Source organism: Helianthus annuus, chromosome 17 (genome assembly GCF_002127325.2).
Source record: "Helianthus annuus cultivar XRQ/B chromosome 17, HanXRQr2.0-SUNRISE, whole genome shotgun sequence".
Taxonomy (NCBI): Eukaryota; Viridiplantae; Streptophyta; class Magnoliopsida; order Asterales; family Asteraceae; genus Helianthus; species Helianthus annuus.
The window spans coordinates 132,540,404-132,552,556 of NC_035449.2; positions in this window are offsets into that span (position 1 = coordinate 132,540,404).

Below are 12,153 nucleotides of genomic sequence, written 5' to 3' on the forward strand. Positions count from 1 at the left end.
TTAGCGTAGAAATCCTTTACCCCTTTCACCTTTCCATCAACCATTTTTCCAAAAATTCTCTTCACTTTACCATTAAATGCTTTCTCAACATCAAAATTATCCTTTTCAGAATAATCCTGATTTGAGATTTCAGTCTTCTCAACTTTTCTTTTAAAATTCTCAGTCCTCAATGGTGGAAAGTTCTCATCATCCAATGAAGGAACTGAGTTTTCATCACTCTCATCAAACTGTGGCTCCTCTGATTTTGTGGAATCAGATTCATCGCCAGATTTTACCTCTGATTTCTTAACAACCCATTTTTGGTTGTCAAGTTTCACACTTCGTCTGCAAAATCTCTTCGAACACTCACCAACTTCAAATGTTGAATTTTTGAAAACTTTAAATTTTTCAGTTGGTGGTTCGGTTTTATCAACAACAACTTCTTTCAGTTTTCCAGAAACTCCCTGTTTTGTGTTTGTCGCTTTCGGCCAGTTCCATGCAATGTGACCAGCTGTCACACCCCGATTTCCACGTGTCTCACCAGTGGGCCCGGTGGGGGATTACACGTGGAAATCGGGGTGTGACAGGTTGGTATCAGAGCCAACATTGAGTGAATTAAACACTATCCTAATGTGTTTAATCTCAATGACACAATTGCACATACTTGAGTCTAGACAAGAACTTAGGACAAATTCGAATTGTTATTCCAATTTTGTCTTTTTCTTTTATTATTGGTATTTAAAGTTTTATAAAGCAGGAAAATGCCACCTGTTATATTCCGAGGAAGAGGAAGGGGAAGAAGAGGCAGAGGAGATGTCGTGACACATCACGATAACGAAGCTGGACCATCAGGTACAAGACATCCTTCGATGACAAGGAGCGAAGAACCACAACGACGAAGAGATCTTTACGAACCCGCGAGGCATTCCACCTCGCACAGCTCGACGCCATCTTACCGGCACTCCTTTGGGCCAAACTCAGAAAATGATCCCAACAACCCACAACCTTCCTTCATACCTCTACAACGTTCGGTATCGCACCGAAATTACGACGACCCTACTCCATACTTCATAGGTCAGTTTAATCCAGCTGACTACATACAGGAACCTTCAGGCTTTGTTCCATTAGGGCCGCAAGATCATTTCTCCGAAGATCATATGGACGAAGATACTGATCCAACAGAACCTGCTCGTGGTACACCCACGCATCCGATAGAAGTCTCTGATGGGTCATCCTTCCATGGCACACCCTATCAGGGGCCAGACAGTTTCCAAGCGTTATTTGACCAACATGAGTGGTACTACACGCCACCTCAACAGACATCACAACAACCGCGACATCCACAGGATCCCTCTGAGGATTCACGCTTTGAGGCAGTTACGCCACCACCTCCGCCACCGGCGCAACCAGTAATGCCTGATCCGCCAAGGCGTAGGAGGACAAATGCTCGTATGTCCACACGAGGAGGAGGGGGTATCCACTTCAGCACCCCTCGACACTCTAGTAGTAGCCACTATCCGCCACTACAAGAAGAAGGACCTTCAAGTCCTATACAGGAGGCGAACTCCGCACCAGTTGCACCAAATTCGCCACCATTTGGGTATGACCAACCCATACCTGCTTACACGGGTCCAACGGCGTACAACCCGTTCGAACCGTCACAAGCACAATACAACTATAATTATGAGCGCGACCCATATGTGGTGTCGGCTAGATATAATGCGCGCTACCCCGACGGAGCTCATGGGAACATGGGACCACCGGACTACTCAGCTCATGGGTATCCAATACCTCCCAGACCTCCAGTTCCGCAACAAGCGCCACAACCACGTTTCTCTCCTCCTGAACGGGAAGAGATACTCCATCGACTAGATCGTGTGGAGAGAGAGTTCGAAGAAGAGAAAAAGAGCCACCGAGGATTTCTCAAGGGCTTAGCGAACCTACTAAAGGGCAAAAAGAAGAAACGTGACAACTAGCCCTTAATAGTTGTACTAATGTAATTTCTACTTTGAAATAAGTCCCTGCGTGGACACTTATCGTATTTCAGTCCCTACGTGGACTTATCTTTTAGTCCTTACATGGACACCTATCTTGTATTAGTCCCTGCGTGGACTTGTCACTTATTTTAAACCTCTATGGAGGTATGTACTAATTGAAAGACCCGTTTAGGGCAATATGTAATTGTATTTAAGATTATGGAATGTATGTTATGAGTTTTGTTTTAATATGTATGAAATAAATCAAAACCAATCCTTTTAAATTGATCTGCCTAAATAAAGAATCTTAAAGAGTGAAACCTAGCCTGGTGTCTTTTAAGATCCGGTCAAGATGGTAGGACTTAATTAAAAGATTCAGATTCCTTGTTAACCGCTGCAAGCATGTTAACAACCATGGCAGATGTGATTCGTTAAAATCACGCGCGTCATTCTTATACAATAATCCTTTAAGGATTTCAAAGCCCAACTAAATGATTTATAAATTGTGGGTTAAATCACCTATGCAAGTGATTAATCGTATTAAAACATCCATTAGTGATGTAGTGCCTACGGGCCAATCTTATTAAAACATCCATTAGTGATGTAGTGCCTACGGGCCAATCTTATTAAAACATCCATTAGTGATGTAGTGCCTACGGGCCAACCATATTGAAACATCCATTAGAGGTGTAGTGCCTATGGGCCATAATAATTGTCTTATAAAGACAAAAGGCAGCGGTAGTCTATGACTCTCTGTCAGAAAGAGAAAAAAGAACTACGGTTCAAATCTCTATGCCTTTGATTCTCTACAATCTCGGCTAATATTATAAAACATCCTCGTAATTAGGCTTTACGCCGCCAATATTATTGTTATAGCTAAAATAGGATGTATTCAAATCCTAAGATTTAATGAGTAATAAGTTAACCAAATATGGTCTCTGTTACCATGGTCGACAAATTGTCATAAAAGACAATTATATAATAATCTCCTAAATAAAATTTTGTTATCTTCTGTAGCAGATTCAAGTTACAATGGCGGATCCCAATGGAGAGAACAGCCACACAAATGAAGATGACTACGACAATGCGCCAGTGCATCTAACAGGCGCACAGCTAAAGGCTCTGATTGACAATGCTGTTCAGGCAGCTCTTGATCGTCAATATACTGAGTCCCAAGGCAGAACCGTATCAAAACCACCCTCTAAACCAAAGACACACTCCAAACCACCCTCTCAACCCAAGAAAGATGACGACAAACACTCGTCCACTGAGAACAGCGTTCATCACGATAGAGAATATACTGATGCATCAAATGCTAAGGGTTGCACCTACAAATACTTTGTATCTTGTAAGCCCCGGGAATTTACAGGGGAGAAAGGTGCTGTTGATTGTATCACCTGGCTAGATGAGATGGACACTATTGTGGACATCAGCGGGTGTGCAGAGAGGGATGTGGTGAAGTATGTGTCTCAGTCATTTAAGGGCGAGGCCCTGGCGTGGTGGAGAGCGTTGGTGCAGGCATCAGGTAAGTCTGCTTTGTACAAGATGACATGGGAGGAATTTATTGCTCTCATTAAGGAAAACCACTGCCCTCAGCATGAGGTTGAGAAGATCGAGGCTGACTTTGTGTCACTGGTAATGACGAACCTGGACTGCCAGGCATATTTGACGAGCTTCAATACGATGTCACGCCTGGTTCCATACCTTGTGACACCAGAACCCAGAAGAATCGCCCGTTTCATTGGGGGATTAGAGCCTGCAATAAAGGCTAGCGTAAAGGCCTCCCGGCCGACGACCTTCAGGTCAGTTACTGACCTCTCCTTGTCTCTCACCTTAGACGTTGTCCGTCTGAGGACACTAAGGAGCAAGGAGGCTGAGAAGAGAAAACGTGAGGATGATACCTCACGAAGATCAGGGAAGAAGCACCGTGGAAACGGTGAAGGCAAAAGAGGGTCGGAGGCAAAGAAAGATGGGCAAGCTGGTGAAAGGCCCAACTGCAAAATCTGCAAGAAACCCCACTCTGGGAAATGTAGATTTGCATCGAACTCACAGTCGCAATCAAAGACTCCTTCCTGTGGACTATGCAAGTCCAAGGATCATAAGACTGTGGAGTGCAAAAAGATCAAGGATGCAACCTGCTATGGTTGTAATGAAAAGGGGCACATCAAGAGTAACTGCCCTAAGTATGCCAAGAAGGCGGAAGAGACCAAGAAGTCAAATGCGAGAGTTTTTCGCATGGATGCAAAGGAAGCGGTCCAGAACGACAACGTGCTTACAGGTACTTTTCTCGTAAATAATATATTTGCAAGAGTACTATTCGATTCTGGCGCTGATAAATCCTTTGTAGACCAGAAATTTTGCCAACTACTAAATATGCCTATCAAAACCCTTGATGCGAAATACGAAGTCGAGTTAGCAGACGGCACGATAGAAACCGTATCAACTGTTTTAGAAGGATGTGAAATGTCCATTAGGAACCATTCTTTTCCTTTATCTCTACTTCCCTTCAAATTAGCGGGTTTTGACATTGTTCTAGGCATGGACTGGTTATCCCATAACCAGGCCCAAATCATTTGCGGCAAGAGGCAGATAGTTTTAAAGACTCCGAGTGGTGAATCTCTTACCATTCGAGGAGATACGCAGTACGGGTTGCCCGAGGACGTATCTATGCTCAAAGCTTCTAGGTGTTTGAACAGAGGCTGCGTAATTTACATGGCTCAGGTGATAATAGAAGAACCTAAGCCGAAGATCGAGGATCTTCCTGTCATTTCTGAATACCCCGAAGTTTTTCCTGAAGAACTACCTGGTTTGCCACCAGATAGACAAGTGGAGTTCAGAATAGACATCATTCCTGGAGCGGCTCCGATAGCTAGAGCACCTTACAGGCTAGCTCCAACGGAAATGAAAGAACTGAGGACCCAGTTGGATGAACTGCTGGCGAAAGGTTTTATCAGACCTAGTTCATCTCCCTGGGGAGCACCAGTCCTATTTGTAAAGAAGAAGGACGGATCGATGCGGTTGTGCATCGACTATCGAGAGCTAAATAAAGTTACCATAAAGAATAGATATCCTTTGCCAAGGATCGATGATCTATTCGATCAGCTGCAAGGAGCAAGCTATTTCTCGAAAATCGACTTGAGGTCGGGCTATCATCAGCTAAGGGTCAGAGATGAGGACGTACATAAGACAGCATTTAGGACTCGCTATGGTCATTACGAGTTCCTAGTGATGCCTTTTGGGCTCACAAATGCACCGGCTGCGTTCATGGACCTCATGAATCGCGTCTGCAAGCCGTATTTGGACAAATTTGTCATAGTCTTCATCGACGATATCCTTATATATTCCAAGAACCAAGCTGACCACGAGAAGCACCTCCGTTGCATTCTCGAATTACTACAACGTGAGAAACTCTACGCCAAATTCTCGAAATGTGAATTCTGGCTACGAGAGGTTCAGTTTTTAGGTCACGTTGTGAGTGAGCGTGGTATCCAAGTGGATCCCGCTAAGGTAGAGGCAGTCATGAACTGGCAAGAGCCAAAGACGCCTACCGAAATTCGTAGTTTCCTGGGGTTAGCAGGATACTACAGGAGATTTATTGAGAATTTTTCAAGGATTGTTGCGCCCCTGACCTCCTTAACCAAGAAGAAAGAAAAATTTATTTGGGGCCCAAAGCAGCAAGAGTCCTTCGAAGTTCTGAAGCAGAAGCTAAGCAATGCACCTGTGTTGACACTACCTGAAGGTACAGATGAATTCGTCGTTTACTGCGATGCGTCACACACAGGCATGGGGTGTGTGCTTATGCAGAAGGGCAAGGTAATTGCCTATGCTTCAAGGCAATTAAAGGTGCACGAAAAGAATTACACCACCCATGATTTGGAGTTGGGTGCCGTTGTATTTGCACTAAAATTGTGGAGGCATTACCTTTATGGTATTAAATTCATGATTTATTCTGATCACAAAAGCCTCCAGCACCTGTTCAACCAGAAGGAGTTGAACATGAGGCAGCGTCGTTGGATGGAAACCATGAATGACTATGATTGCGAGATCAGGTACCATCCCGGCAAAGCGAATGTGGTCGCTGATGCCTTAAGCAGGAAAGAAAGGGTAAAACCTATCCGAATCAATGCCAAGAGCATTGAAGTCAAGAACAATTTGATTGAAAGGATTTTAGCTGCACAGCGAGAGGCTGTGTTGGAAGCTAATTATCCTAATGAGAAGTTAGGAGTAACTGAGGAGCAGTTGACTCTTAGCAAGGATGGAATCCTTAGATTAAACGGACGTATATGGGTTCCAATTTATGGAGGACTACGAGATGTTATCCTCCAGGAAGCCCATAGTTCCAAATACTCAGTCCATCCTGGTGCAGACAAAATGTATCAAGATTTAAAGGCAAATTATTGGTGGATAGGCTTGAAAAAGTCTGTGGCCGCCCATGTAGCAAAGTGCTTGACTTGTGCTCAAGTCAAAGCCGAGCACCAAAAGCCGTCCGGCTTGCTACAACAGCCTGAGCTTCCCGAGTGGAAGTGGGAATGCGTAACTATGGACTTCATAACCAAGTTACCCAAAACCAGGAAAGGAAACGATACAATATGGGTCATAGTCGATAGGCTGACTAAATCAGCTCATTTTCTACCCATCAAGGAGACGTATAGCTCCGATATGTTAGCCCAACTTTATGTTGATAAGATTGTAGCTTTACACGGCATACCTGTGACTATTATCTCCGACAGGGATACCAGGTACACGTCTCACTTCTGGAAGAGTTTCCAGCAATCTTTGGGCACGCGTTTGAACTTTAGTACGGCTTACCATCCACAGACGGACGGTCAAAGTGAGCGCACTATCCAAACGCTAGAAGACATGCTTCGTGCATGTGCAATCGATTTAGGTGGTAACTGGGATAAGAATCTACCCCTAATCGAGTTCTCCTACAATAATAGCTACCATACCAGCATAAAGGCTGCGCCTTTCGAGGCATTATACGGTAGGAAATGTAGATCACCTGTTTGTTGGGCGGAAGTAGGAGAGGTCCAATTATCAGGACCAGAGATTGTTTTCCAGACAACGGACAAGATTGTCCAGATCCGGGAGCGTCTCAAGGCTGCCCGCGATAGGCAGAAAAGCTACGCTGATCCGAAGCGTAAGGATTTTCACTTCAAAGTAGGTGAAAAAGTGTTGCTTAAGGTATCACCCTGGAAGGGGGTGATGCGGTTCGGCAAGAAGGGCAAACTGAGTTCGAGATACATAGGACCTTTTGAGGTCATTGAACGTGTCGGATCAGTCGCCTATAAGTTGAACTTGCCTGAAGAGCTCAATGGAATTCACAATGTGTTCCACATCTGCAATCTCAAAAAGTGCTTCGCCGATGAATCATTGGTGATTCCACACACAGATGTGCATATAGATGAGAGCTTAAAGTTTATAGAAAAACCTTTGTCGATTGAAGATCGACAGGTGAAGAAGCTTCGAAGAAAACACGTGCCGATTGTAAAGGTAAAATGGGATGCTCGTAGAGGTCCCGAATATACGTGGGAAGTCGAAGACACAATGAAAGAAAAGTACCCCTATTTATTTGAGTAAATCTCGGGTCGAGATTTATTTTAAGGGGGTGAGGATGTAACACCTCGAATTTTTGTGTCCAATAATGTGTTAACACGTGTCATTTGTTTACACGTGGCATTGATATTAAATAAAGGACTAATTTTGACAAATCTTGAAAGTATATAAATTCGAGGGTTATAAATGTCAACAAGGGTAAATATACTGTATAGTAACCCTAAATAATGCTTGGACCTTCAAACGAATGAATCATAGAACGTACAGAAGCGAAACGCGAAAGAAAGTGAAAGATTACAAGCTACGGGGGTTAACCGTGTCAACATGTTTAATTATACCTCTGAGTGACCCTTTGACGTTTCCAAGGCTTTGTAACGGTATTATACACTCACTAAAATATAATATATAAATTTCGTGAAGTTTCGTTATGAAACAAGAAAGTTACGATCGAATTCGTATGAGAAGGGTTAAAAGCGTCAATAATGAAAGTTAAGGCTTTCTGAATAACTAATAAATAAACCGGGGACTTAACAACGCGGGTAAATAACACGAGGTCCCTAGTTGTAATTAACCGAGGGCCAAACCGCAAAGTTACCCCTTCAAACCCGAAAGGTCAGGTAAATCATTACGAAAGATTTCGTTATTAATTACCGGATTCTGATAATCATTACAAAAGATTTTAAAAATCTGAAAAACAGGCCCCTCGCGACCCGCGTGATGTTTTGGCCTAAGTTGAGGCGGGCCGCGAGCCTCCTCTTTTACGCGCCTGATATTTGAAACTCAGGCGACCCGCATTAAACGTGCATGGAACTCCCATGCGGGCCGCGTGGGACGCCCAGATGCAGAAAGTTGTAACTACATGCCTTTTGGAGCCTTTGAACGACCAACAACCAATAAATGAGGCATGGGCACCCTATGCTCGACCCATATCACTTAGGGACACCTGCCCATGATCCATGATCAAATGTAGACTGAGTTGTGATGATCTTGAGGTCTTTTGAACACTATAAATAGCCACTCTTGGCTCATAAGTTCACCACACTTCAAACACACTCATCTGATCATTTCAAGAGCTCTCAAGCAATCCTCTGTGTTCTTAAGTCTTCTCTCAAGCTTCTGTAAGTGATCTAACCCTTTGTGGTTTCACATTTCCTTAGTAAATAGCTAAAAACCAAACCGTCGTAAATACGGTTTGACTTTAAAATAAATCAGTGATGGTTCAGTCTTATGACGAATCAAAAGTAGTTTTGAGTTGGTATTTATGTGGGTAATAAACCCCTAAAAGGGTTCCCTCTGATCACCACTCTAACTATGCCAAATATCAAGTCAAACGCGCACTTAAAAAGTCAACAGAAAGTCATTTTGCCGTTTTCTACATAATCTGTAATGTATACGTTATGAAACCTGTTTTGATATTCATAAAACATGATATTAAGCATATAAACTTGTTTGCGCTCGTTTGAATCGACCATTTGCTATATTGACCCGGTTAGGAGCCGAATGTCGCGAAAGTTTGACTTTTGCTTTGACTTCAGTTCTGACCCGTTTTAGTGAGGTATAGATATGCCTTAGGACTCTCTTAGGACCAGGTTACATGATGGTATAAACCTCTGTGATCGGTTCGTGAGTTATCCGAGTCTTTTGCACATTTCCGTTAATCGCCTAAAAGTTGACCGTAACGCCATTTTGAAAATAAAACGAGTATTTCGGACACGTGAACGGACCAGAACCTTGCTTATTAAATTATAAGCATGTCCTTAAAGTTTCACGTCAATTCGAGGTCTATAATGAGAGTTATGCTAAATAGCGCAATTAAAATAAACTTTTGTAATAAACGGCGCAATGAGCATAACGCCCATCTAAACCAAGATTTCGTCACCAAAACTTTTACCCACTGTTATAAATTAATATTTTGGGAATTTTAAAGATTTTTAATAATTTTTACCTCGCTCATAACCTGCGGTTATGGCTACGGTTCGGTAAATACCGAATATGCCCTTTTCGGCCAAAACATGAGTTCTACAAGGTCTTTTGACCCGATTCCAGTTGCTACTGGTTCCAAATAATAAATAAAGTATTTTAAGCTTTATAAGCTGTTCGGGAAACTCAGATTTCCTGTAGAACTCGAAAAGCTCTTTAAAAGTCTTTAAAATGACCGAAAAGCCCCTACGGGGCATAATATTAACTTAAACTCGTTACGAGCATCACGGAAGGTATCCTACTGATACCACAACCTCTTTAAGGCATATTGACTTAGGAAATAAGCGTAAGACTCCCATGGTAAACCGTTTCGCCGATTGCGCGCACGGTTCGGCTTATGAAACTAGTTTTCATAAATTAGCCGATACGGGTCAAATAATATTATTTGAACCCCAAAATCCAGAGTGTGAACCATAAACCCATATAAAACAAGTCTCTGAACTTGTTGGGTCAGAATCACACTCCATTCTCGGTTTTCGCCTTTTCGCGCGATTAAACCATATTTATATTCCGGAACCAACCGGTCTAGGCTACGGCCAATATAAAGACCCGTTAGGATTCTAAGAGGTTAATTAAAACCTTCGTTCCAGATTAGGAGCCCCGGTAAAAGCTATCGGTGATTTAATCAAACTAAGGAATAATACTTGCAAAGGTAAATACTTTAACTTATTTCCCCTATATGGGCTTGGGTTACGGTATGTTAATACCGCTTGATTGAGCATTATATTTTTCCATCGCTTAGGTGGTTAATTAAATAATATGATCGGCTCATTTAAACAGTTTTGTTTCTTAAAAGCCTTTGGGGGGTTTAATGACCGTTGTCCCGGATATCCTTGGCATCATTTTACGAAATGGCCACGACCATCGACATCCCGGTGTAGGCGTACACCCGGTATATATTGTCGACATTAAATTAAAAGACGTAGCCGTTGGTTTTTATACTACGGTTTTACGCAATGTGGTGTGTCTATAAATCTTTAACCCGGCACGACCCGGGCTACTGAATGCATAAAAGAACATGTAAAACGTCCACAAGATTTTAATAATTTTCCCAAGTTATAAAAGAGTTTGTGCCTTGTGCATTCAAATCAATTTTTATGAACATTTTCAAATGTGTCAGTTGAATGTATTTACCAGTGTAAACTGACGTATTTTCCCCAAAAAGATTAAGTGCAGGTACTATACGAAATGGGCCGGTATAGGCGTCCTAAGCATCGTACATAGTCTCGCAAACTCGATGCTGCATCTGAATGAACAATAATTTATTATTATTTTGATCCGCTGTGGATATATTCGACTTCTGTAATACATTTGATATTACAACCAGAGGTTGAAGTATATATTTATCTTAAGCTTCCGCTGTGCATTTATATAATTGTGTGGTTTGACTATATTGTTGCCAACATCGTCACGGTAATCCCCACCGGGCCCACTGGTGAGACACGTGGAAATCGGGGTGTGACAGGTGGGCGTCCCACGCGGCCCGCATGGGAGTTCCATGCACGTTTAATGTGGGTCGCCTGAGTTTCAAATATCAGGCGCGTAAAAGAGGAGGCTCGCGGCCCGCCTCAACTTAGGCCAAAACATCACGCGGGTCGCGAGGGGCCTGTTTTTCAGATTTTTAAAATCTTTTGTGATGATTATCAGAATCCGGTAATTAATAACGAAATCTTTCGTAATGATTTACCTGACCTTTCGGGTTTGAAGGGGTAACTTTGCGGTTTGGCCCTCGGTTAATTACAACTAGGGACCTCGTGTTATATACCCGCGTTGTTAAGTCCCCGGTTTATTTATTAATTATTCAGAAAGCCTTAACTTTCATTATTGACGCTTTTAACCCTTCTCATACGAATTTGATCGTAACTTTCTTGTTTCATAACCAAACTTCGCGAAATTTATATATTATATTTTAGTGAGTGTATAATACCGTTACAAAGCCTTGGAAACGTCAAAGGGTCACTCAGAGGTATAATTAAACATGTTGACACGGTTAACCCCCGTAGCTTGTAATCTTTCACTTTCTTTCGCGTTTCGCTTCTGTACGATCTATGATTCATTCGTTTGAAGGTCCAAGCATTATTTAGGGTTACTATACAGTATATTTACCCTTGTTGACATTTATAACCCTCGAATTTATATACTTTCAAGATTTGTCAAAATTAGTCCTTTATTTAATATCAATGCCACGTGTAAACAAATGACACGTGTTCACACATTATTGGACACAAAAATTCGAGGTGTTACACCAGCTTCATTGCATCGGAAACAGGTTCTGGTTTCTCTCTTCACGTAAGCTCCATTCTTTCTTTTCTCGGCAAGAAATTCTTGGTTAGATTGTTTCCAGAATGGGCTTTTTGCTTCCTCTTCTGAGCTTGTACCTGAAACAAATTTTGTATTTTTAGAAAATTTTTCATTTTTATAGTTTTCTGATGGAGTAAAACCAAGTCCTTTCTTTTTGTAGCTACGATTTTGGTTTGGTTTCTTTTGAAAACCCGAACCAGAATTGTAACCTTTTTTCTTGTTTAGTCGTTGTTGAACTCTTGAGGTGTAAAATTTAGGTTTTACAATAAGATTTTCATCTTTTATTTCAGAAATATTAATTTCTGTTAGTTTGAAAACCTTTTTAATCATTTCTGGTTTAACACCTCTTATTGGAAACTCT